Below are 27,881 nucleotides of genomic sequence, written 5' to 3' on the forward strand. Positions count from 1 at the left end.
CAGAACCTGAATTTGTCAAGGTTAACGTTAAGCAGGTTACAGTTTCTAAAGTGTTTTGCATTCTGAGAGACTTCAGCCACATTCTGTAAAATTCTCAGGATAGGGAAGTAGTCTCATAGCTAGTTTCAAGGCTTTCCATAAAGTTTTCAGAACCGTAGTATATTTTCTTCTCTTCCTTCATTTTATTTCCAACAGATTTTCTTCTGTACGTGTCCCAGGTACCCCCAAAAGGCATGAAAACCAGACTTTTTTAAAAAAAATCACAGAATGGGGGCTTTATATTTTTATTAAAGGATTTCTTTTAGAGAGTTCTTCAATTTGGAAAGGGGAAAAAGAATGAAAATGTGGTAAAAGACATTTCTAGCAGGTTTTCTTCTTTCAGATGGATGGAGCTGACCGTGGGAAGTTCACTGGGAACTCTTAAGGAAGTATTAATATGGAATCATCTCTCTAGATAACCCTTCATAAGAAAGCCTGAAAACATTCACAGATTGCAGGTAACACATCCTTTTAAATTCAAGAATAAGCAAGACTGTATTAGTAGGGATTGCACCTAGCTATAAGAAGCAGAAACATTGACTTTCAAGGGCTGAAACATACAGGTGTTTGTTTTCTCACACATCAAGAAGTCCAGTGGTAGGCAGTTTGAGATTTGGGGGGGTTGTTTGTTACTGCGTTACGACCTAGTTTATCCTGACGGATAAAGTGAGCCAACATGAAATGCCAACCAAAAGGACCAAAACAAAAAGTAGTCTAAAGCAGGGTCATGTATTAGAAATCTCCAAATCATATTTTAATGATATTGGAGTGTTTGCAACACATCCTTTTGAAGGGGATCTTTTTCTTTCGAAGTTCAGAGCATATAAGGACAGTCTCAGGGTTGCATTCAGCTACAAAAAAAAAAAAAAGGAAAGCTTGACTTACAGTGTCTTAAGCCTAGAGGGGCTTATATTTCTCACATAGCAAGATGTCTGGAGGTAGGCAGTCCAGGGCTGGTGTAGTGGTTCATTGAAATCATCAAGGAACCAAACTCTTCCCATCTTTCGGCTCTGCCATGTTTTTTTTGTGGGGGGGGGCTGGGGAGTTCATGCCAAGGTGGCTGCTCCGTATGCTGGCATTGCCTCCACCTTCCAGATAGAAGAAGGGATAAGTGTGAATGAAAAATACCACAGCTGTGTCCAATCCCCTTTAGGAAGAAAGCCAAAGCTTTCTGGTAAGTCCCCATTGCAGAGTTCCATTTAGGTCTCACAGGCCAGAACCAGGACCATGTGGACCCTTCTAGGAGAAAAAGAAGCTGAAAAACAGTGTATATGGCTTTCTAGTTTCTGAAGTAGAGGAAGGAAAGGAGGAGGATGCGACTGAGTGTGGTGGTCATGAGTGCTGCTTGTCAAGTATGTCTAAGTCTCTCTCCTACTGGGAATGTGTCGCCTTGTGTTTCCCGACCCCTTTGTGGTTGGGTGGGGCCATGTGACTAGTTCTGGCCAGTGAACTGTGAGGGTAGTGCTCCAACCCAGAGTGCTTTGAACAGTGATGTGAGATCTCCCAGAACTCTCTTCTTCCTGCCCTGGCGACTAGCCATGTTTGAGATGGTGTCTGCTCCGTCAGTCATACCTCCTGAGTGTCTAAGAGGTGCAGCGCTCCCCTGCTGACCCACGAGGGCCACGGAACGTGAAGAAGAAATGAATCTTGATGTCTGAAGCCACAGAGATTTTGTAACTGCTTGTTACCACAGCATAACCTAGCCTGTCCTGACTGATTCAATGCGTCAACCCGAAATGTCAGCCAGAAGGAACAAATTTGAGAGGCAAAAGTAGTCTCAGGAAGGCCACTGTATTAGCCATCATGGAACCTGATATCAGTGGGATGATATTCCGAAGCCAACTTTCTCGACCTCAAGTGCAGTTAAGTGGACTTTAATTCATAATGTGAAAGCCGTCCTTGTACTACCGACAGGCCACAGACAAATGATCCCTCTCTCCTGTGTCTCTGCATAGGTGAGTGGCTAGTGAACCAGAGCATGTTCAAGGGAAGCCACCAAATGTAATACGAACTTCCAGGATGACCATCCACAAAAATTTAATGTATGATAATGAAGCTGGCGTAGTTTATGACAAGCCTAGTTAATGATACAATTCACATGTCTGCCTTGCTGAGCCTGCCCTTAAGAAGGAGAAGAAAAAAAAGAAAACCCAGGCAGGAGGGAGGTGACTAAGAGTTAAAGCCTTAATGACCTCTTCAGTTACATTAAAGATCTGATTTTATCTCTAAATATAGTATTTCACATCCTCAGCAAAGTCAATAAAAATTCATTCAATAGTGATGGGGCTCTTCCATAAGGACCCCAAAGCTACCAGCATCCAACCAGTGTAACAGAGGGCAAATCAGATGGGGGAGGAAAGGGAACACTAGTAGAATTCAGTACAAAGGAGGTGGACTGCTTGACTTGCTGTTTCAAGTTTCACTGCTGCTCACATTTCATTTTAACTACTATCCTCCGGCTGATCATGGGACGGGAGAGGCGAGCCACATGGATTTATGCCAGCAAAATGGTTGGTTCCACAACAGATGGTAACACAGAATCTTACGCAACATACCCATGTGCTAAAAATCACTTAACATAACTTGAGTTAGGTTCATCTGGTCTGAAATGTGTGCAGAGCGGGGTGTGCAGCAAAGGGGACAGTAAATGGCTCCAAGTGTGACTGCTGATTCGGTCCTTTCTCGGCAGTCATGCTCTAGTTCTCACTCGCAAAGGTCAAAGGAAGACCACTGTCACGTAATGCTACACTTCCCTGGAGTTTTCAATTGCTCATTTAACAGGAGGGATGAGATAATTAATCTCTTCCTTTTGTAAAATCCAAGTATGGACTGCTTTATACACTCCCTGAATTGTGTACATGCCTCATTTTTTTTTTTTTTTTTTTGGTGGTTTTCATCTTCAAGTGTCAGTTTTTAAAGCAAAAAATAAATATTACATATTTAGGGATATCAATAGTTGTGGTGATAGTTACAGTTTCTTTTCAAGATTTCAATGGATTCCCACTCTACCTTAAAAAGGATAAACCCTTTCAATCTTTGAATCATTTAATTTTATGTATTCTTTTGGTATTTCATTTGGGAGTTATGGCGTGTGAAATATGCACCATGATGAGAAAACAATTAGTCAGCACACCTGTTGTTTATTCACACTGTATTCAGGGACGGCCTTCTGGAGCTGTTATTTTATTCCACAGCATGGTGTCAAGCAGGGGGCTTTCAGAGGTGACCTGATGATACCAGATTCTACTTTTATTTGTATTACATGCCTTGGGCCTTGCCCTCATGTTGGAATGATCTTTGTTTCTCAAGTCAGAATCATGTTTGAAACCCACAACAGCAGTCAGTAAGATTTTCGGGTTTAAAAGAAAAATTAAAGTTCAGGTGTGCTACAGGAGTGAGTAGTGAGAAAATTATAAAAGTAGCAGAGACAATTATCATTTATTGAGTATCAACTGTGCCCAGCTAAAACACGAAGTTTAGAGATAAAGAAGTGGGGAGAAAAACAGGCCATTCTAGGTTTGTCCATAATACAGGGGAAGAAATGTTCTGTTTGCTCCCCTTCTGTTAACAGACCGTGGTGGTAGAAGGAAGTAATACAATTAAAGAAAATTTAAACTCTGCTTAAAATTTTGACTTGGGGCACATGAAGCCAATAACAAAAAACTGTAATTTCACAGCTTTGGCCAGTTCTCTGGGTGGCTATCTGGGGGTGAAGGACTATTTTATTTAAGACAATGGTTCTCAATCTATCAGACCTAATGTCCCTTGGAAACACATGTATTTTTTAAAAATTCCCCATTTACTGTTTACCAATGATATTCATAGGTAGTATAACCCACTGCACAGAAAAAAAAAAATTAACATAGCAGGCTTGACTGCCATCTCTTGCAAGGCCCACTGACAAGGGTGGGCCTGAGTTGGCATCTGGATTTTGGGGGGCTCCCACCACCACAGCGAATCAGAGTGGCTCACTGTGCCTAAGCTCCTTGTACAAATGATGTGGCTTGTGCTGAACACCTGCTTTCCTTTTGGGAGTCTAGAATTTTGATACATGCTGGGTAAAGGGTGCCTATGTGACCAGCCCTTAATAAAAGTCCTGGGCACCGAGGCTCTACCGAGCTTTCCCAGTAGACGACACTCCACACATGCTGTCTCAACCCAATGCCTATCCTGTGTGACTCTAATAGGAGAGTCTGGAAAGCTTGTGGCAGGTCTCCAGACTCACCCTGTGCGCCTTTAGCCTTCACCGAGTTTGCTGTGGATCCTGTCACTGTAATAAATATACTACTTTCAAAAAATATAATCTACAGACTCGTACTCACATTAAAAGGAAAAAACTATGTAATTTAGGATACACAATATGCTTTTCGATTTGCAAATGCTCAGGCGTTACTCCCTTGCGGGATACAATAAAGTGGCCAGATGCTTGCCCAGTGGGGTTACCACCAAAGAAACAGCCATAAATACAGACTCTTCCTGGCTTCCTGTCCTGGAAATTCAAACACAGTGAGGGCCACTGCAATCAATGATGTGCTTTCCTGCGACAGTGAACAATTCTGGGTAAAGCTTAAAATAAAACAAAGTTCAGTTTTTCTTGAAGAATGCTGAGAAAATTCAGCTTCTATTAAAACCATGCCCCCAATACTTTGAGTTTCTACATGACATGGTGTCACGTTCTGTGCTCAGATGATCACGGGCACACATGAAGGCCTGGTGGGAACTCTGAGGCAGTGAGGTCCAAGGGACCAGGTCTGGCATCCTTGTCTCCAGTCCCTGAAACGTCAGTAGTGCTTCCCAAACATTGTGTCATCCAACAAGATGCCCCAGATACCCCCTTTCCAAGGTGTAGGACCACCCCGTTCAGAACTAATGGTCTTTGAGAACATGTGAATGAAACTAGGAGGCCCATAAGCAGGGCTTGCAGCAAATGTGAGTTCAGGCAGGTGGAGGTAACAAGAGTTAATAGCACAAAGGGATAAAACAAAGAAAGTAGGAGTTTCCTAGCAGCTGAGAACAGACCTCAGTTCAGCTTAGTTCAACAAACCTTTCGTGAGCATCTGCAATGCAGTGGGTGCTGTGCAAGGTGGGAAAAGACAAGGCAAGAGAAAAGGGCAGGGAGGAGAAAGTGCTTGTATTTAGAGGCAAACAGACACTCTGGTATCCCCAGAGGTGCTGATACATGAGAGACCGCTTCTCATGCATGAAAAGACCACAAAGAGAGAGTGGAAAATCTCAACTGTCATTCAGCTGGGGACAGAGTGTGGAGGTCCAGTCATATAAAAACAATGACAATTGTAACCATCAAAATGAAGGCCCAGCCACTGTGTGTCAGGCCTGATCCAGGTCCTTATGTGTTATTTCAATCCTCACAACAACCCTATGAGGTGGATGTGGTTATTATTCCCATTTTACACATGAAGAAACAGAGGCAGAGAAAGGTAAAATAACTTGCTCAAGGTAAAAACCTAGACAGTCTGACTCCAGAGTGCACGCTTATAAGCTCTATGCTATGAAGAATGATTCAGTGAGAAGCAGTTACAATCACACTAAAATGTTCCTAGGATTTTCTGAGTCTCTGTTGACTCATGACCTCAAAGTCTCCTGTTTACTGATTCTTGTTTTTGAACGAAGGCCTCTATGGTAAGGTTTAAATATACTTCAGCTGGATTTCTGAGATTTGATGGCACTGTCACTTGGGTTTTACAAAGCCCAAGGTTGACCCTGTACCTGTTTTTAGTTTAGAGAAGCACTATGATATAGTAGTTGAGACATAGGCTTTGAAGTCACACTCAGGTTCAAATCCAAGTTGAGGGATCTGCCTGATTTTATGTATCACTTATAAAACAGAAATGTTTCCTCATCGTATGTTATGATAATAAATGGAGAGGCTGCAGGTAAACCTCTTAGTGAGGTGTGTGGAGCACAGAGAGTTCACAGTACACAGTTGTTATTATCACGACTCTCCGCAGAGTAGACAGTGCACGTGTGTGGTCCAGGCCCAGGAGGTGACCATCGCTCTCAGGTGACCCCTCCTGCAGCCTTCTTTCCACAGGTAACTGCTGGGTCAGTGCATGACAAAACCGAGAAACAGATGTTTCCTGCTGGCATTTTCCTGTCCAACCTTCCCTCAGGGTCCTGCCTTAGATGCCCAGATCCCCGGTGCTTTTCTAGGGGCCCCTGTCTGACGCCTGTGTGGGCGTGGTCTGGGCAGTGCTCTGTATGACAGGTCCCTCCTCCCACTTTTGGTTTCCAGAAGTAGTGTGGTGTCATCTCAGCTCTCAGCTAGAGACCTCATATCTTACAAAGGAAATGAGATGGGACCCTGAGATAACAACTAACCAGAGAAAAGCATTTATGAATATTCCTTTATAATTACTAAAAAAATGACAGTCAGCTCACCAAATGAAGAAAATGTCAGCCATTTTTGACTTATGTAACAATAGTAATATTGGTACAATGCAGTTAGTTTCCATTCATTTGACATCAAAAGAAAATAAAAGCATGGCCTTTGCAGTGAAATAAGGCCTGAATTCTGGGCTTGTGAACTAAATGCCTTTGGGAAAGTCTGATACTCATTTTAAGACCTATAAGATGAGGGAAACAACACCTACCTTATGGAGTACTGGGGAAATAAAAGAGATGATTTATAAAAAGCATTACACAGGCCCCACAAGAGACACTCAGTAAGTAGTAGCTGCTATTATTATCTAGAACAGGGATTTGCAAACCATAACCTATGGGCCAAATCCCTGTTTTTATAAATGCAATTTCAAAGGAACACAGCCATGCCTACTCATTTATATATTACCTCTAGATGCTTTGGCTGATGATGGCAGACAGAATACTAGTTCTGACAGATAACTTAAAGCCTAGCCTGCAAAGACTCAAATATTAACTATCTGGCCCTTTGCAGAAAAAATATAATTTCTGATGTAGAGTAGAAGTCCTCAAATGGTAGCATACGTCAGACTCACCTGGAAGGCTCGATAAACTCCCCATCACCGAGCCCTACCCCCAGCTTTCGGATGTCATAGGGATGTAATGAACCTGATAACTTGTATTTCTAACTGGTTGCCAGGTGATACTGATGCTGCTGGTACAGGGACCTCACATGGAGAGCAGCCCATCTGGAGAAACTTTCCAAATCTCTCCTTTTTACAGTTCTAATAGGATGCACACATAGCATCAGGTTTGCTTTGTGGCTGTTGAAATACACATGAGGCATTTATTTACTCTATCTGGTGCTCCAGCCAAATTTTCAGATTTCAAAACTACTGAGGTTGGGACTTCCCTGGTGGCGCAGTGGTTAAGAATCCGCCTGCCAATGCAGGGGACGCGGGTTCGAGCCCTGGTCCGGGAAGATCCCACATGCCGCGGAGCAACTAGGCCCGTGAGCCACAACTACTGAGCCTGCGTTCTACAGCCCGCGAGCCACAAGTACTGAGTCCGTGTGCCACAACGACTGAAGCCCGCGCACCACAACTACTGAAGCCCGTGCGCCTAGAGCCCGTGCTCCACAACAAGAGAAACCACCTTAAAGAGAGGTCCACGCACCGCAACGAAGAGTAGCCGTCACTCAATGCAACTAAAAAGAAAGCCTATGCACAGCAACGAAGACCCAACAGAGCCATAAATAAATAAATAAAGTTATTTATTTATTTATTTATTTATTTATTTATTTTAAAAAACCCTCGTGAGGTTGACTTTCCCCTTCTTAGTTCCTACTGCAGTCCAAAGACACAACAGGTAAAGCCCAAGCTCTTTGCTCCTCTTCCACAAACTAGGTTTGGTTCCTTTTTCCTAAAAGGAGCAGAAGAGCATTCCTAATGTCTGAGCTTTACTTTTTCAGTCCTTCATTTCTCCACTAAGGCTTTACTGAAAAATCCATTCCCACGTGACCCTTTGCAACTCTTTTCCAAGTCTTAAAAATTATTTGCAACAAGATGCACTGAAGTGAAAACAATGGAAAGTTCTTGAAAGTGGGACTCCTGGTTTGTTTGTTTTTGGGTTTTTTTGGAATTGTTTTTTTGTTGCTGTTGCTTTTGGAAAGGGTGATGGGAGGAGGCTGGGAGAGTAAATTGGCTTATTGGTGCTCTGGTAATTATGCTAAGGTGCTAAAGACAGATAAGTGCTGGCAATTTTCCCCCTTGCAGCGCTACCAGGAACTCAGGAGGGTAAACAGTATCTCCATCCAAAGAACAAAGGACTAAGCTGGAATGTGGGCTCAGTGGCCAACAGCAAAGGATATATTTCTGGGGCATGAATCACTCTCCGAATCACACCGCAGAGATAATAGCACAGATGAGTTTGTTCAACCTATCTGCCGAGTACTTGAATATCTTTAACACTGCTGCCGGCAGAAGTGCAAAGAATACAACTTTTCTCTCATTGGGACTGACAAGGGTACCTATTCATCATCTGATCAATCAGTTCCTGAAGCTGTTCAGTGTTACAAGAACAGAATATGGTAATTATCAAAAGAATATAAAGAGGATCAGTGGCATTTAATAGTCTTAAATTAAAATATATATATAATATCTGAATATGTTCTTATAATAAAACTTCAATAATGTAGAAGTATATGGAGTAAAAGTGAAAGACTTTACAATGTCCTCACCTTCGTCAGTTCTATTCTTTTTCCCATAAGTAGCCATTGTTTATATTTGGTGTGCGTCCTTCCAGAACAATTACGATGCATGGAATTTACAAATCCATACTGCATTAATCATGCTTTTCTGTTTTATGTAATTCTGATGCTTTGATATCTTGGGGCCTTGCTGATCCCGGAGAGACTACTTCTCCCAGGGTTAGCCTTTCCCTAGACATAGTAAACAGCTCACCTAGGAGGGTGCCTTTCATATGCAAACTAACCAAGTGAGAGCCCATATCCTTCCAATGCCTTCTTTTTCAGGCTCTTACTCTCTATTACATTATCATACTAGGTCTCTGCCTTAATCACCTCAGGGCTAGATATCAGGCACCTAAGAACGGCCCCTACACCCCAGAGCCTTCAGACATTATTCAAACTAGCCATTCCTAAACCTGCTTAACCTGCTTCACCAGTTCCTTCCAGCACAACTGGAAGGGATCACAATTGTGAAAACTACAATAAAAGCCTCTTGCCCCCATTTCTGCCTTACTCTGCCTCTCCTGATCAACCCTGGTGCTTCCACATGGGCCCCTGCATCGCATCACATATGGCATATGTTTTCCTCTTGGGACCTGTAACAAACTAACTTCAAACTATCTTTTCTTTTTTTTTTATGAGAAATGTTCTAGCTTATTATTTATTTATTTAATTAATTAATTGAGGTATAGTTGATTTACAAAGTTGTGTTAGTTTGAGGTATACAGCAAAGTGATTCACACTTTGCTGTATGCCTGTTATATATACATATACTTTTTCAGATTCTTTTCTCTTATAGGTTATTACAGAAAATTAAGTACAGTTCCCCGTGTTATACAGTAGATCCTTGTTGGTTATTTATTTTATATACAGTAGTGTGTATCTGTTCATCCCAGACTCCTCATGTATTTAAAAAACTGACATCCAGCATTAGGCATGTGATGTATGAATGTTGTTGAGTACGAATTGATACTTTTTTTTTTTTTACAATTGGTAAATCGCATTGTTCAGAAGAACAAAAAGTTGTCACTGTCCCTCCAAATCGTCTCATCTACTGGCCTCATCAAACCTGAGTAATAATAAAACCTACATTTTTTTTTTTAAATTGGGGTATAGCTGTTTTACAACGTTGTGTTAGTTTCTACCGTACAGCAAAGTGGAGTTCCCTGTGCTATACAGCAGGTTCTTATTAGTAATCTATTTTATACATATTAGTGTATATATGTCAATCCCAATCTCCCAATTCATCCCCCACCCCAGCTTTCCCCCCTTGGTGTCCATACATTTGTTCTCTACGTCTGTGCCTCTATTTCTGCCTTGCAAACTGGTTCATCTGTACCATTTTTCTAGATTCCACATATATGCATTAATATACGATATTTGTTTTTCTCTTTCTGACTTACTTCACTCTGTATGACAGTCTCTAGGTCCATCCACATCTCTACAAATGACTCAGTTTCATTCCTTTTTATGGCTGAGTAATATTCCATTGTATATATGTACCACAACTTCTTTATCCATTCGTCTGTTGATGGACATTTAGGTTGCTTCCATGACTTGGCTATTGTAAACAGTGCTGCAATGAACATTGGGGTGCATGTATCTTTCTGAATTATGGTTTTCTCTGGGTATATGCCCAGTAGTGGGATTGCTGGGTCATATGGTAGTTCTATTTTTAGTTTTTTAAGGAGCCTCCATATTGTTCTCCATAGTGGCTGTATCAATTTACATTCCCACCAACAGTGTAAGAGGGTTCCCTTTTCTCCACACCTTCCCCAGCATTTGTTGTTTGTAGATTTTTTGATGATGCCCATTCTAACTGGTGTGAAGTGATACCTCATTGTATTTTTGATTTGCATTTCTCTAATAATTAGTGATGTTGAGCAGTTTTTCATGTGCCTCTTGGCCATCTGTATGTCTTCTTTGGAGAAATGTCTGTTTAGGTCTTCCACCCATTTTTTGACTGGGTTGTTTGTTTTTTTGATATTGAGCTGCATGAGCTGTTTATATATTTTGGAGATTAATCCTTTTTCCGTTGATTCATTTGCAAATATTTTCTCCCATTCTGAGGGTTGTCCTTCCGTCCTGTTTATAGTTTCCTTTGCTGTGCAAAAGCTTTGAAGTTTCATTCCATCCTATTTGTTTATTTTTTGTTTTTAATTTTCATTACTCTAGGAGGTGGGTCAAAAAGGATCTTGCTGTGACTTATGTCAAAGAGTGTTCTTCCTATGTTTTCCTCTAAGAGTTTTATAGTGTACAGCCTTATATTTAGGTCTTTAGTCCATTTTGAGTTTATTTTTGTGTATGGTGTTAGGGAGTGTTCTAATTTCATTCTTTTACATGTAGCTGTCCAGTTTTCCCAGCACCACTTATTGAAGAGACTGCCCTTTCTCCATTGTATATCCTTGCCTCCTTTGTCATAGATTAGTTGACCATAGGTGTGTGGGTTTATCTCTGGGCTTTCTATCCTGTTCCACTGATCTATATTTCTGTTTTGTGCCACTACCATATTGTCTTGATTACTGTAGCTTTGTAGTATAGGGAACACTCCCAAACTCATTCTGTGAGGCCACCATCTCCCTGGTACCAAATCCAGACAAAGATACTACAAGAAAAGAAAATTACAGACCAATATCACTGATGAATATAGATGCAAAAACCCTCAACAAAATACTAGCAAACAGAATCCAACAACACATTAAAAGGATTATACACCATGATCAAGTGGGATTTATGCCAGGGATGCAAGGATTCTTCAATACACGCAAATCCATCAATGTGATACACCATATTAACAAATTAAAGAATAAAAACCATATGATCATCTCAAAAGATGCAAACAAGCCTTTGACAAAATTCAACACCGATTTATGATAAAAACTCTCCAGAAAGTGGGCATAGAGGGAACCTACCTCAACATAATAAAGGCCATATACGACAAACCCACAGCAAACATCATTCTCAATGGTGAAAAACTGAAAGCATTTCCTCTACGGTCAAGGACAAGACAAGGATGTCCACTCTCGCCACTGTTGTTCAACACAGTTTTGGAAGTCCTAGCCATGGCAATCACAGAAGAAAAAGAAATAAAAGAAATACAAATTGGCAAAGAAGTAGTAAAACTGTCACTGTTTGCAGATGACATGATACTATATAGAGAAAATCCTAAAGATGCCACCAGAAAACTACTAGAGCTAATCAATGAATTTGGTAAAGTTGCAGGATACAAAATTAATGCACAGAAATCTCTTGCATTCATATACACTAACAAGAAAAAATCAGAAAGTGAAATTAAGGAGACAATCCCATTCACCATTGCAACAACAACAAAAAATTACCTAGGAATAAACCTACCTAAGAAGGTAAAAGACCTGTACTCAGAAAACTGATGAAAGAAATAAGACACTGATGAAAGAAATCAAAGATGACACAAACAGATGGAGAGAGATACCATGCTCTTGGATTGGAAGAATCAATATTGTGAAAATGACTATACTACCCAAAGCAATCTACAGATTCAGTGCAATCCCTATCAAACTACCAATGGCCTTTTTTACAAAACTAGAACAAAAAAATCTTAAAATTTGTATGGAGACACAAAAGACTCCGAATAGCCAAAGCAATCTTGAGAAAAAACACGGAGCTGGAGGAATCAGACTCCCTCACTTAGGACTATACTACAAAACCTACATTTTAAAACACATACCAACACACAGTTTTCAAAAACATAAATGGATGACACAGTATTATGCATACTGTTGTACAACTTGCTTTCTTAGACATAATACAATATTTTGGAACTCCTTCTGGTCAGTAGATGTGGATAAATCTGATAATTTTTCTCACTGCACTGTGTCCCATCACCTGGAAGAACCATTCTTTATTGAATCTTTTTTCCCACTAAGGTCTCTTTTGGTTGTTTCCAAGTCATTGTTCTTCTGAACATTGCAATAAACATCCCAACGAATCTATATATGCATGTGTGCAAGCATTTCAGTGGAAGAGTTATCAAGAACAGGTATTTCTGGGGCTGAGAACATACACCCTTAGATTTTTGTTATAAACAGCTAAATGGCCTTCCAAAAAAATGTACCAATTCATACTTAACAGCATTGATGTATCACATGCCAAATGCTGGATGTCAGTTTTTAAAATTTTTGTCAGTGTTTCTGCTTGCTGTTTTATTTTCATTTCACTGATTACTAATGCACTTGATGGTTTATTTGATATTTGGAAATTTTTGGTTGTGAAAAAAATTTTTCACAGGAAAGTTTGCTTTGAACCTTTGCTTCTCCAAAGGTTTTGATCATTTTTTCTATTGGGTTATTTGTCCTTATTTTTGGAGGGGCTCTTTATATAGCATGGATACTAATAGTGGGATATTTTTCCTCCCTGTTGTTTGTCCCTTAACTTTATGATGTCTTCTGTAAAAGGGTTGTTTGTTGTTTGGTTGGTTTAGTTTTGAATTTAAATATATCAGTCATTTATGACTTCTGGGTTTTGTGTCTTGCTTAGTAATACCTTACCTATCAAAAGATTATAATGCCATTCTCTTCTCTATTTTTATATTTAATGCTTTATTTGAAATTTCTTTTTGCTTGTGCTGTTAGAACAACAAACTAATTTTTTTGAAATACATTGATGAATGTCTATTATTTTCTCTATTGATTTAAAATATCTCTATCATAAACAAAACTCCCATTTAAACATTATTCCTGAAAATGTTATTTTGTTTAGTTCATCTGTTTTTCTACTTTTGAGCCAATACCATACTGACTTAGTTGTAGCTTTGCAATTTGTTTTGAGATTTGGTAAGCAAGTCCCTCTTCATACTTTCTTTTTCAAAAAGTTTCTTCCAGTTCTTGTCAAAGTCCATAAAATAAACTAATGGGATTCAATTTAATTTCCATCAGTTTGGGGAATTAATATTGTTATTGCCAACTGAAGAATGTCACTACCCATTTGGTTCTACAATGACTGAGTTATTAGCCACTGCTGCCACTGACCTTCAACACACCCTGAAAGGAGTTCAGGGTGGAGATCAGGAACAAGGCACTCTGTGCTCTGAGAAAACTGGCAGAACAGGCCTTCAGACAGTTAGATATTTTCAGGAGAAATTTTTAATGAAGCTGGATTTTTGCGTCTTCCCATACTTAGAAAAGCAGTAAAATCATTAACTAAGATATCCGTTCCTCGTGACTAGCAGCAACCAAGATGTGTGCTTGGTTGCATGTACTCCTTCACCAAAATTGCACGTATACTGGCTGACTTCCCTCCCTACCTCTTTGGAACAGTTTCTCGGAGCTATCTGAAATGCCGTCTCCCAGGCTATAGTCCTCAGTAAGACACTGAAAAAACTTGACTCACTTGTGTGTGTGTGTGTGTTTAAGGTAACATTATCTTTATATTGTTGAGTCTTGCATGGGCATCGTATGCTTCCACATTATATATCTCTTACTGTCCAATACAATCTTATAGTTTGCATCACATATGATTTATAGAGCTCTCACATGGACTTATTTATTGGTATTTTATGGGTTTTTTTGTTGCTACTATCAATACATTTCCCTTTTTAATTCTTCACTTAGTCATTATTGGTATGTAGAAATGGTGTAGTTTTTTGTACCTCTGTATTACACATTAAAGAATTTTCTTAATTGTTCATAGAGGCTTTCTAGTAATATGTTTAGACTTCGCAGGTCGTATTATTCAGAAATAATGATAGCTATATGCCTTTTTTTCCCCCAATACATATGCCACTTATTTGTTTACTTTTCTTATTGGATTGGCCAATAAATATTAAATAGTAATAGATATAAACATATTTCTATTTTTTATGATTTTAATTTAAATGCTTCAATGTTTTAACATTGAAAACGATACTTGCTGTTGGATTCTAATAGACAACTATTATTAAGTATCTTCTAGCTTGCTAAGATTTTTTTTTTCTTTTTAATTAGGTAATGAGGCGTAATTTCTGGCAGCCACTGAGATGATTATATGAAATTTGTTTTCTTTATTTTTTAACATAGAGGATTACATAAACGGAATCATTAAGTTAGATCTTTGTGCTACTGGATTAAACTTTGCTTGGTAATAATTTGTTAGAAGTTTTAATAATATATCCTTGGTTTTCTTAGACAATATGTTGACCTTTATAAGGACGGCACTGCAGGAAGGGGAAGGAGTGTTCTCACCAGCTACGGGCTGGGAACTTCACAGCCCAGTTGCTCCATGCATCAACGTTACAAGGCTTTCTTTAGTACGAGCACACCCAAGACACCCTCTCCCACGAGTTCTTACCTCCTCCCTGAATTGTTTTGTGATCTACAGAAGAGGGTAGTCCTTTTACTTGCAAGTGTTTAAATTTGAAAGAAAAAAATGTGTACATTTGAAAAGAGGTTAAATATATATTTGAAAACAAGGGACCCAAAGAATTTGATAAGAAGAACAGAAAATGACACAACATTCTCTAAAGATTTCATGGTGATCATTCAAGGGGGCAAAACATCAAGCCATTTTGTTTCATTTTACTTTTAGTTCATATTTGTTTTAACTTCTGGGACATGTGACATAACGTTTTGTTGATTAAGTGGGTGGGGGCTGATTTACTCTTTATTTCCCTCCCCCCCGGATATAGAAGAGCACGTATTTTATCTATGTATTCATTAGGCTATAAATATGCCTTCCCAAGGATGTAATTGTTTCCCATCATAGTAAGAGCCACTTAAGGGAAGCGACATAGGGAGAAGCAGAGAAAGAGGACCTTGTTGGTAATAGCAGCGAACTAGAACTGAAAGCCAGATAAAGACTATTACGTGTCCTGCTTCTCAACGCAGGTCGAACGTCACTATGGGCTTCATTCCATCGACACAGATATTGGAAGGCCACACACCTTTTACCTCCCAGACCACGAGGCAGAGCAAACCTGGGGAGGCCCTGAAGCTACATCTGTGGTTGGCAGTAGAGTCAGGCCCACCTTGTTTTGGTGACTATTTCATTGCTTAAAGGAACAGTTTCATAGGAAAGGACCAACTTGGAATGAAAGGCATGGGGTGTTATTTGTCAATGTTTAGAATTATTTACCTTTTTTCCCACATGTGTTTCATAAGTGAGAGACTTATACTTCGGATTTGTGTGGGCTCTGCTTGTCCAATGTCAGTATCTGGGTTCGCCTAGCCTTGTGGAATGAATTGGGAAACTTCCCCTCTGAAATGGTTTAAATGATGATACAAATTATCTGTGTCAAAAGGATGGGGTGGTACAGTCTTGTGAAACTGCTGCTTTGTTTTGAGGTAAGTCTGCCCCTGGAGCTTCTTCTCCTGTCACTGTCACTGGTCGGCTAAAGCTTCCTACCTTCTCCTGAGATGACTTTCCTCCTCTGTCTTCCTTAGAACATTATGCATTCAATTTTATTGGTGTAAAGCTCTCCGTATCTGTAGTTCAAACCATTTTCTAATTTCCAATGTCATTTATTTGCATTTTTACTTTTTCTCCCTACTTCAGGCTTATTCAAATTTCTCTCTTTGTTGGGGAGGTCTGTGTTGATTTTTCTTCACTTCCATGCCTTTAATGGACTGATTAATTTCTTTGCTCCAATTTTAATTCAAATAGTTATACTCACCATAGCCCTATTATCATAGTTTTCCTTTTAATCTTGCACTGCCAGTTAATTTCATGTCAATTAATTTTATTTTGTTCCAGTAAAATATGTAAAAGTTTAAAAGTCAAATATTACGAAATGGTTTATAATTAAAGCAAAATATAGAAGTCTTTTCTCCCATCCTTCTCCACCTCTTGGGCCTATATTCTATTACCACGTTTCCTTATATTTGCCCCCAGTTTTTGGAATAATAATCATAGTCATGGCTTACAAACTGCTTTCTGCATATTAGACACTATTCTAAAAATATACACACAGCAAAGGAAACCATCAACAAAATGAAAAGGCAACCTACTCAGTGGGAGAAAATATTTGCAGATCATGTATCTGATAAGTGGTTAACATCCAAAATATGTAAAGAACTCATACAACTCAATAGCAAAAACCCCAAACAATCTGATTAAAAAATGGAATTTTTTAGAGAAATTTAATAGACATTTTCCCCAAGAAGACATACAGATGGCCAACTGGCACATGAAAGATACTCTACATCATTAATCATCACAGAAATGTAAATCAAAATCACAATGAAATATCACCTCACACCTGTTAGAATGGCTATTATCAAAAAGACAGGAAATACAAGTGCTACATTAGGGAAGAATTTTATTGGCTGTGCTTGGTCACAAGTCTACTCCTGGACCAATCACTAGGCTAGTGTGCTGAGTTCTGGGATTGTCCAGCATGTATTTAAGTGCCCATACAGCAGATACTTAGAGAGCAGTATTGTTGAGAGAGGAGGAAACTTTTGCTGTCTTAAATCATACAGGCAGCCATCAATTGCACCTGTTTGTAAAACCGGTCACTTCCAAATTCATAAAATAACTGCATTTATAATTTATAAAAGCACCTCTGTGTAAGATGTCACTGTGGTCACTACTCTATCTTTATGTCAATTTTCATGTAACATAAAAAGAAAAATGCGGTGGGAATAGGATACAGCCCTGTTAACATGAGCCAGCTGGCTTTTAACATTGGATTATTGTGATTTTGAGGGTAAATGGGAGCTATTTTTCCTTAGTTTTAAATCCCCCTTTAGTCTACTCAGTACCTTTTACTCAGGAAGCTGAGAAAGAAACACAGTAAGAATGTGTTAAATATGAATATTCAGGCACTGCAATATAAACAGTTTAAAACAATGATTTGAAATTATAGTAAGTATAAATTCCAAAACTGTAATTTCAGCTTACTTTATTTGTTATATGGGATAGGCCTCAGTGTTAGCTAAATGTTTTAATAAAAAAAAAACAATAAATACATGTAATTAGTTACACATACTAGAAATGCTTGAACATAAACAGAATCTTGAACAAATTCCATGATGTTTTATATAACTTTTCAAAACTTAATAGAATAATCTGGGTTTAGTTCTTATGTTTTTTTCTTAATTTAGTATACAAGTGAGGTCTGCCTTAGAACTGAACCTCTGATTGTGGTTGATAAGTAGAATAAATAAAATATTTTTTTCAAAGGGTGAAAAAAAAAAGGAAATACAAGTGTTGACAAAAATATGGAGAAAAGAGAACCCTTGTGCACTGTCGGTGAGAATGTAAACTGATGCAGCCACTATGGGAAAAAAGTATGGGGTTTCCTCAAAAAATTAAAAATAGAGCTACCATACATTCCAGCAATTCTACTTTTGGGTATATATTTGAAGGAAATGAAACCACTTGTCTTGAAGAAATATCTACACTCCCATGTTCACTGCAGCATTATTTATAATAGCCAAGACATGGAAACAATGTAAGTATCCATCAATGGAAGAATGGATAAGAAAATGTGATACACACACACACACACACAAACACACACACACACTCACACACACAATGGAATATTATTCAGCCATAAAAAGAAGAAAATCCTGCCATTTGTGATGACTTGGATGGACCTTAAGGGCATTATGCTAAATGAGAAATGGGGCACATACTATTCTTTCGTTTGTTTGAGTCCTTGTAAGCTGGCAAATATCTTTATTCTTGTGCTTGATTAATATTTTGTTGGTTGTAGTAGGTTGAACATCATTCCACTGCTTCCTTAACAGTTATGCTATTGAGAAGTCTGATGCCATTCAGCTTGTAATTCCTGTTCTGTTAACTGTAATTGCTCCGTTATTCTTTGGTCACCTTGGTCCTTAAGGAGCGTCTTTTCTCTTTGAGTATTCTGAAATTTCATGATACATTTGAGTTAGGTGTTTCCTAAATCACTGGGCTACCTACTCAGTGGCCCTTTCGATCTGCAGGCTTGTGCCTTTCCTTAGTTCAGAACTATCTTATTTGTTTCATAATTGCATTCTTCTGTTTTCTCTGTGGTCTCTTTCTGGTATCCTTATTATTCTTACTTTTGCATTGATCCTCTAATTTCCTTATTTGTGGACTCTAATTTTTCAGTTCTAATTTTTTCTCAACCTTCCAACCCTTCTACTGAGTCTTTTATTTTGGTTACCATAGTGTAATTTCCAAGCATTCTTAAATTTCTCTAATCTCTTTTCATAGTAACAATTTCTGTATCAATAGATTTAACATTTTCTGTCATATTTGTTCTTTTCAATGTTCACTGAGTTATTTCTGTGACCTCTGGGTCCTTTTTCTCCATTTGTTTGTATTGGTGTCTTTCATTTATGAATGTGTCCTCAAAGGTCTGGTCACCCTTGACTGTCAATTCATGTATGAGAATGCATTTCTAACAGCTGGTTACACACCCCTGGGCACGGGCACGGCTTGTTCCTGGCTGGGCTTCATTGAGAGGGTGATGAGCTGACCTTCCCATTGAGGAGACTCTCCGGGTAACAGGAATGGGAGGTTTTTCAGTTACTGAGATGAATCCTCCAACCTCCCTCCTGGGCTGGAGCAGGGTGGTGTACATCCGCGTGTTGCTGTTCTGGCAGCTGGACAGAAGTGAAGGTGGGGACAGGGGGCTCCCCATAGCTCAGCATGTAGACTCTCATTTAACTCCCTCTTTTCAGCCCTATTATTCACTCCAGACTTTGGCTATACTGGCATCTCTGAGTATGGGCCCTTCCTGCTCAATTTCCTTTATTTCTCAGTATATGGGTGTGAGTGGTGATGGTGGAAGCAAATCTAGGGGTCTAGCCACTCTACACACAGACTTCCAATGCTTCTCTCTCTGGCATCTGGGGGGTCTCCCAGCGGTACCCCTCAAGGGTCCTGCAGGGAGAGTTGCTTCCTCTTGCTATTTGCCCAATGTCAATACTTAGGTTGTAGCTTCTTTCACTTCATTAATTCAGCTCCTATTACTCCATTTGTTTCTCTCTCCCCAAAACTTATAGAAATCTCTCATCTGTTTTCGTTTCCTCTTCTGTACAATTTTCCTCTTGTGGACTAATACCTTATTTCTATGGCACAGAGTCTTGGGATTAGGATTGCTGGTTGAAAAGAAGTATTTTCAATTTTAGTAGATATAGCTCGCTTGTTTTCCGAAAAGTATAACACTTCACATACATGAGAGTAGCCTCTCCATGGTATCCATAACAGTAAAAATTATTTCCCTCCTTAATTATTGCTAATATGATTGTAATTGTTACCTAAATTTTCATTTCCCTGAATACTCATGAGTTAAGTATCTTTTGAAATGTTTGTTGACCATTAGTACTTGCACTTATCAACTGCCTTGCTCAATTTCTAGTGTCTTATATGTCCCCTTCTTGTCAATTTGTAAAAGTTCTTTGTATATTACAGATATTTATTATCTACATTGAAAACATTTTTTCCCCAAATCTATTGTTTGTCTACTGCCTTTGTTAATGGTACTTTTTAAAAGCCATACACATTATTGTGTTTTTAAAGAATCAAATATATTCATCTTTATTTTACAGTTTCTGGGATTTCTATACTTGATTATATATGTATCCCATATTATTTTGTAATATCTGTCATTTCCTTTACATTAAAATTTTTCATGTATCTAGAATTTGACATGTGGCATAAGATAACCAATTATACCTATTTTCTATATACCTATTTTTTTTTAACAGATAGCTACCTAGTAATATAAGTATAATCTTTCAAATAATCCACCCCTTTTCCTGCAGGACTGAAATGCTGACTTTATCATATATTAGATTTTCATACATACTAAGATCTATTTCTAAATCTTATATGTTGTTCCCCTGGTATGTTTGTCAATTCCTATGATAATACCACATTGATTTTAAATACAGTAACTTTCTAGTTGTTCTGATACCTGTAAGAGAGTCCCCTGACTTTTCTTCTTTTTTACATTTTTCTTAAATTTTCTCTTCTCAGGCACCTATTTCTCCAAAACTACACTAAAATAATTTAATTCAATTCCAGTTTTTTTTTGGTGAATTTTATCATGTGGTTCAGTACATTTCTTTTAAAATTTATTCCTAAATATATTATAGTTTTAATCCTGACTATGAGAGGGATCCATTTCCTGTTTCCATTTCTAGGTGCTTTATTGCAAGAACAAGCAAGAGCTATTAATTTTAGTTATATTTACCTTCAGTTGAACAAGTTGAACCATTTTTATAGTACATTTTTTTCAAATTAGAGAGGATTTCTAAGTTGGAGTTATAAAATGAATAAAAGAGACAGTTGTAGTTCTACCTTTCTAAAATTTATACCTGAGAGTTCATTTTCATGTCTTATTGAACTCACTGTAACCTCAAATACAATATAGGATAATAATGGTAATATCAGCATTATCGTTTATTTCCAGATTTAAAAAAAAAAAATTCATTTATTTATTTGGCTGCACTGGGCCTTAGTTGCAGCACACGGGATCTTTGTTGTGGTGTGTGGGATCTTTAGTTGCAGCATGCAGGCTCTTAGTTGAGGCATGTGGGATCTAGTTCCCTGACCAGGGATCGAAGCTGGGCCCCCTGCATTGGGAGCGCAGAGTCTTAACCCCTGGACCACCAGGGAAGTCCCTATTTCCAGATTTTAATTGAAACAATTTCTGGGTTTTTTTGTTTGTTTGCCAGCATAATACATATATAAGCTTTAAAAAATTGTTATATATTCTTTATTATATTTAATTTGTTTCCATCTACTCCATTTTACTTAGAATTTTTATTGGGAATGGGTATTGAGCTTCTCAAGTACATTTCCAGTATCTTTCATCTTGGCCATATGGTTTTTCTATTTTAATTTGTTGAAGTTGTTATTCTGTATTATGTTGACATATTTCCTGATATTGAACCACCCTGGCATTTCTAGAATTACCTTATTTTATTATTCTGTATTTTAAAAGACATTTTTTGAGTCTGTTTCCTAATATTTTCTTTTGAATATATGCATCTAAATTCATAAATATTTGACAATAGTTTTCATATGTGTACTATTTTTACCCGATTTTGGTATTAAAGTTATGATGATTTCATCTTTCATGTGGTCTGAAATGATTTAGATAATATTGGTATTACATGCTTTTTTAAAGGTTAGATAAAGCTCAGCTGTAAGCCCATATGTTCCTGGGACTTTTGTCAATGGTAGGTCTTTAATCATCTTTCCAATCTCTTCTACTATACTCTTCATTTTTCAGTTTATATTTTTCTAGGCAATAATTTATTTCAGGGACTTCTGTGGTGGTGCAGTGGTTAAGAATCCGCCTGCCAATGCAGGTGACACGGGTTCGAGCACTGGTCCAGGAAGATCCCACATGCCGCGGAGCAACTAAGCCCATGCGCCACAACTACTGAGCCTGCGCTCTAGACCCCGTGAGCCACAACTACTGAGCCCACGCGCCACAACTACTGAAGCCCACACGCTCTAGGGCCTGTGCTTTGCAACAAAAGAAGCCACTGCAATGAGAAGCACGTGCACCACAATGAAGAGTAGCCCCTGCTCGCCACAACTAGAGAAACTCTGCGTGCAGCAACAAAGACCCAGTGCAGCCAAAAATAATTTTAAAAAATGTATTTCAAATTTGTTGCTGTAGACTTGATTATTTTCTTATAAACGTTTATTCTCTCTTGCATCTGTGACTGTTTCTTCTCATTCTAATATAGTTCAGTTCTCCTCTTTCTTTATTTGGTCAAATGAGAGGTTTAACTATCTCATTGGTAATTAAAAAATATTTTGGAAATATACATACTAACATACACACACATATATAAATCTGTTCATTAATTTCAGCTTCAATTTTATTTTCTCTTTGTAAGTTTCTTTGTTTTATTTTGTTGTCCTTTCGCAATTTCTTAAAATAAGAATTAAGTCACTTTATTATTTTTCTGTATTTTCTAATACTAAAGACATTTAATGTTATCCAATTTCTATTTTTTCTATGTCTCATATAAAATTTCTGCTTTTGCCATGTCCCATAGATTTTGTTATGAAGTATATTTCTTTATACAGCCTCACAGATAGTTTATAAAACCACATTTGCTATCCTCTTTGATCCAAGGATTGCCTATTTTATAATCTCCAAGTAGCAATATGTTTTGATCACTTTTTTTTATTAATTTGTAATTTTATTAGCTTATTATCAGAGAATCAGCCTGTAAATCCACACATTTTTTATTTCATTAAGGTTTTCTCTGTGGCTAAGGCATAATTGATTTTTTCCAAATGTTCCATAGACACATGAAAATAATGGATATACCTTATTGAAATGATGTAGAATTTTGTATATAGCTATTACATCAAGATTATTGGTTGTATTATTTGTTTCTTTATGTCCTATTATTTGTCTGTCAGAGCTACCCAGTTCTGAAAGAATCTATGTCTTTGTGTTCTGAAGCCACTTTCCATAATGATATTTTTTTACTATTATGTTCTCCTTGCATTTAAGTTTTTTGCAGTGTAACCGCTGTGGTATTTGGTGCACACAATTTTGTGACCATTAAATTTTTATTCATGACTTATACTGTTTATTATTACTAATTTCCCTCTTGATCTCTATAAAAGGCTTTTACCCTTAAATTTCACTTTATGTGTGTAATTCCTCCATACCTGTTTTCTTCATGTTTGCATTTTTCAGGTATTACCTATTCATTTATTTTCCCCACTATAAGTTTGTTTGTTTGTTTAATAAACAGCTTATTATTGGGTATTATTATCTAACCCAATCTGACAATCTCAGACTCGGCTTTTGACCACTGTCTGACCCAATTTCCCTTCCCATCTGTATACATTGTAGTGGCATGTTGATATACTTACTTTATTTTATTCATTCCCTCTTAATTTAGGTCTCTTATATTGTTCTTCTATCTCTTACTGATTCAGTATTTTTATTGGTTTAAGGTGTTATTAGTTTCTTATTTTTCCCCTTGTTAACTTAAAAGTTCTAGTGCTCTTTTGCCCTAAATAATACACATATCCTCCTCATGTTTTGAGAAAACATGATACCAGCTGTTTTCCCCACTGAGACACAACGTTTCCTCTATGTCTGCATTTTCTCAACCTCCTAAATTGTCTTCAAGAATACTTTCACCCCCTTCTCTCTTCCTCCTTCTCCCCTCCCCCCTTCCATGAGATCTCTGGAACACTTTTACTCTCTCCTGCCCCTCACTACTCTCCACGGCGAGGTTTTACTGAGGATAGCTTAGCATTTTAAGATCTAGATTAATAATTTCCCTTGCAATATGTGCTTTTTGTTTCAAGAGTCCCTATGAAACACAAAGATTACACGTTCTCAGAATTCTATCATTATAAATGTATGTGTGTGCTTGCCTGTGTATATATTGCATGTCTACCAATTATTCTCAATATTTATAACTTTCTTCTACCATTGATACTATTTTAATTTAATTTTATTTTAAAGAATTAGTAATATATGAATAACTTCTCACTAAAGAATTCAGACTCTACAAGAAAGATGAAGTGTCACTTGACCATCCCTCATCATATTCCCTTTCCTAAAGGTAGCCTCTGTTATCAGTATGCCATGTATTCTTCCAGAATATTTTCCATATATATACATACATATACCTACACATGTATTTTTTTTTTTTTTAATTTATTTATATTTGGCTGCGTTGGGTCTTTGCTGCTGCGCGCGGTCTTTCCCTAGTTGCGGCGAGCGGGGGCTACTCTTCGTTGCAGTGCGCGGGCTTCTCATTGTGGTGGCTTCTCTTGTTGCGGAGCACGGGCTCTAGGCACGTGGTCTTCAGTAGTTGCAGCACGTGGGCTCAGTGGTTGTGGCTCACAGGCTCTAGAGCTCAGGCTCAGTAGTTGTGGCACACAGGCTTATTTGCTCTGCAGCATGTGGGATCTTCCCGGACCAGGGCTCGAACCCGTGTCCCCTGCATTGGCAGGCAGATTCTTAACCACTGCACCACCAGGGAAGTCCCACATGTATGTTTTTAATATAAATGGTATCATGTGTCTGTACTGCTTTGCAACTTCATTTTCTTCGCTTAATATATTTTAGAAATCCTTCTAGATGAGTAGATATAGTTTAACTCGATTATTTTAAACTGTTGCATAATATTGTCAGTAAAGTAAATTTTTTTGGTGAGCATTTAGGTTGTTTCTACTAATTTGTTATTGAAAACAGTGTACAACATTTTACCTGTCACCATCTGCACATGAATGAGAGCTTCTGCTAAATCAAAGGGTAGATGTTTTTCCTATTAAATTGCCACACAAGAATTACTGTACCTATTTATAATCTTACCAGCAATGCTTGAGGTTTATATTTTCAACAACAGTGCATGAGACTGTTTCGCTCTACCATTTTTTTACGCTTGTCTGCATGTATTACAAAATGGCTATCCCATCCGATCAGTGAAATAACACTGTTCCCAATGTAGCAAGCTCTCTCTACCTTTGACAGCGCTTAATATTATGACAATTTTATTTATGCCAGAATATACTGGTTAAAAAAAAGTGTCTTGGACTTTAATTTCTGGTTAGTAGTGAGGTGAGCATCTTTTCGTAAGTTTATTAGCTATTTGTGTTTCCTATCCTGTTAACTGCCTATTTTCCACCCTTTGTCTTCCCTCTTCATTTTTTCTAACTCATTACAAATTTGTAACTCTAATTCATAGGAACTATTCATATACTTTAGATTTCATTCCTTTATTGTTAAATATGTTAAAGTGTTTTCTCCAGGTCTGTTGCTTATCCTTGCTTATGCTTATGGAATATTTGGTCAACAAAAAATTAGAAATTTTGAGGTAGTCAAAATTTAAGTCCTTTTCTTTGTTATCTTGGTTTTCTGTGTTGTTTGAGAAAGCATCCAGTACATTAAGATAAAAAATAATAGTCTTCTGAATTTCCTCAGCATTTATATTATTTGTACATTTAGGATATTAACCTGTGCAAAATTTGCATTTCTTTATGGTGAGGTAGGGCTCTGATGATGGTGATGACGATAATGATGATTATCAACTGTACTGTCAAATGTCCTCCAACCATTTACGCATAGTTCTTTATTCCCCACTGCCACTTTTATCATAAAATAAATTCACATTTTAAAATAGGTCTGCTTTTGGACTTCTATCAATGTATTTCTCTCTTCCTGGTTCAAACTCACTCTTTTCTAATTACTACAATTTTAAGTATATTTTAAAGTATTATAGGATAATTTTTCCACCCCACACGTTGGTGTAGTTCTTAATTTTCAAAGCTGTCTTGTCTACATGAGAACATTGTAAACTTCCCAGGTGTATTTTATAATCAGCTTGGCAAGTCTCATAAAAAATTCTGTTGAATTTTGATTGAAAATGCATTTAATTGTAGATTGGCTCTGGGAGAATGAACATTTTTATACATTGACTTTTCTCATCTCATGGATATACAATATACTTCCACTTATTCATTTCTTCCCCTCTTATTAAAATTTTCCATTTTGTTCATTTAGATATATCTTATTAGATTTATTGCTAGGTAGTTCATTTTTTTTTATTGATATTATGAATGGAAATTGCATTTTCCAACTGGCTGTTAGTTCACCTTGGTGAACATATTAGCTTTCAAAATTTTCAAAACTTTTTTTCTGCTGAAGGAAACCGTATTTTCCAATAATAAGCATTTAATTTGATATAGTGCATTTGGAGCTAAAGTTCCAGAAGTGAGACTCAAACCTAGGTGTACAGAGCATGACTCCCCTTTCTTTCTGTTATTTCACGCTGACTCAGCATTCAGTGAGTTTCCCCACACCCCCGCCCCCTAACCTGATCCCTTTTTCTCAGCGCAAACCAAAATATAACAGAGAGAAGGGTTCCTGGGTCCTTGACAAATGCCTCATTTTACCTACTGAGACCTAAAGCATTTAAGTGACTTGTGTAAGGTCACACAATGTAGGACTCAGAAAAAGGCAGAATTGGATTAGCTTCTAGAATGGTTATTACAATTTCTAACATAACAGGAATAATAGTGGCTTAACTGTGCTTCTCTTACAAATTGTATACAATTCTACACACAGCTTTACCTGATTTTTATTCTGTGGAATGGTTTGTGTAGTATTTTATGATTGTGTATGAAATGGGCAAATTTCCATGCCATGCAAATACTGTTGGTTTTCAATTATATACTTTTAAAAAGTCGGAAATGGGTCACATTTATGTTGCAAAGTATACAAGTGTACCCAAAATGGCTGAAGGCAATTATCAAAATGCTTGAGAGTAAAAGCCAATGAAAAGTTATTAATTCTCAAAAGTGCATGAAGCACTGTGAGAGAAGCAAAGACATATAAGAAAATGGTACAAAAAATAATAGAGAAGTGATATAATTTAATAGCTGTTATTTACAGTTTAATACATTGTACTATATGCTTTCCATATGGTAACTCACTTAACTCTTAAAACATACACACACAACAACCAAGAGCTAAATGTTGGGTTTTGTTCTTCATAGAGGAGATACCAGAACTTTAGTGATGAAATTACTTGCCCAGGGTCATGATATTAATGAGTAGCAAAGACTGAATTGGAACCCAGGTGTATTTAACACCAAAAATCTTGTTCTAACTTTTCTATGTACTTATCTATTTTCCTTAAAATCCAGCTAAAAATACATATCCTCCCTTTTGGCAACACTGCATTAGTCTAACAAGTCCTGGGAACATTTTTAATGATTAACTGAGACCCAAATGCATCTACTACCAAAAAGCTGGTCATTAACTTACTGAACATTCTCACGAATGCCTTTGAGGAAGTACTCATGACATATTGCAACACAAATCAAAAGATCAAGTCATTGTGGAAGACCTGATACAAGCAGCTACCCGGATGAATATCAAACACATGCTAAGCAAAATAAGCTAGACACCAAAGCATATATATTGTATGATTTCATTTATATTAAACTTTTGAAAGGCAAAACTAATCCGTAGTGACAGAAAGCAGATCAATGGTTGCCTAGGGCTGGAGATTATGGAGAACTGACTGGGAAAGGGAACAAGGGAATATTTGGGGTGGGGGGGTGGATGAGTAGATAAAGCAGATATTCTTCAGAAATGGGTCACAACCTTTGGTGAAATGGGTTTAATGGTTCCTCTTAATTAGGGTAAGGTCTAGACATCAGAAAATTGCTTTGAGGAGTCACCAATGAATACCATGTTATGTGGATCTTCAGTGTTTCAGCAATCTGGTCTGAGAATAGCAGCAACATTTAGCTACTGAAG

The 27,881-nt window shown here is 37.6% G+C and overlaps 1 protein-coding gene and 1 long non-coding RNA gene across 20 annotated transcripts in view; one reads left to right on the forward strand and one right to left on the reverse strand.

Annotated features, from left to right (window-relative positions):
- NCKAP5 (NCK associated protein 5) overlaps positions 1–27,881 on the reverse strand; it is a 1,104,646-nt gene that overhangs the window by 130,770 nt on the left and 945,995 nt on the right. The gene's annotated exons all lie outside the window — the stretch shown is intronic.
- On the forward strand, positions 1,134–22,697 carry LOC309662791. 2 transcript variants are annotated; one of them, XR_014264966.1, is made up of 2 exons: positions 1,134–8,506; positions 21,870–22,697. It is a non-coding gene; the product is annotated as an uncharacterized lncRNA (long non-coding RNA). The 2 variants fall into 2 exon arrangements; XR_014264967.1 differs by having other exon boundaries at positions 21,934–22,697.

Source organism: Balaenoptera physalus (assembly GCF_965194825.1).
Source record: "Balaenoptera physalus genome assembly, chromosome: 6".
In the NCBI taxonomy this organism is placed as follows: domain Eukaryota; kingdom Metazoa; phylum Chordata; class Mammalia; order Artiodactyla; family Balaenopteridae; genus Balaenoptera; species Balaenoptera physalus.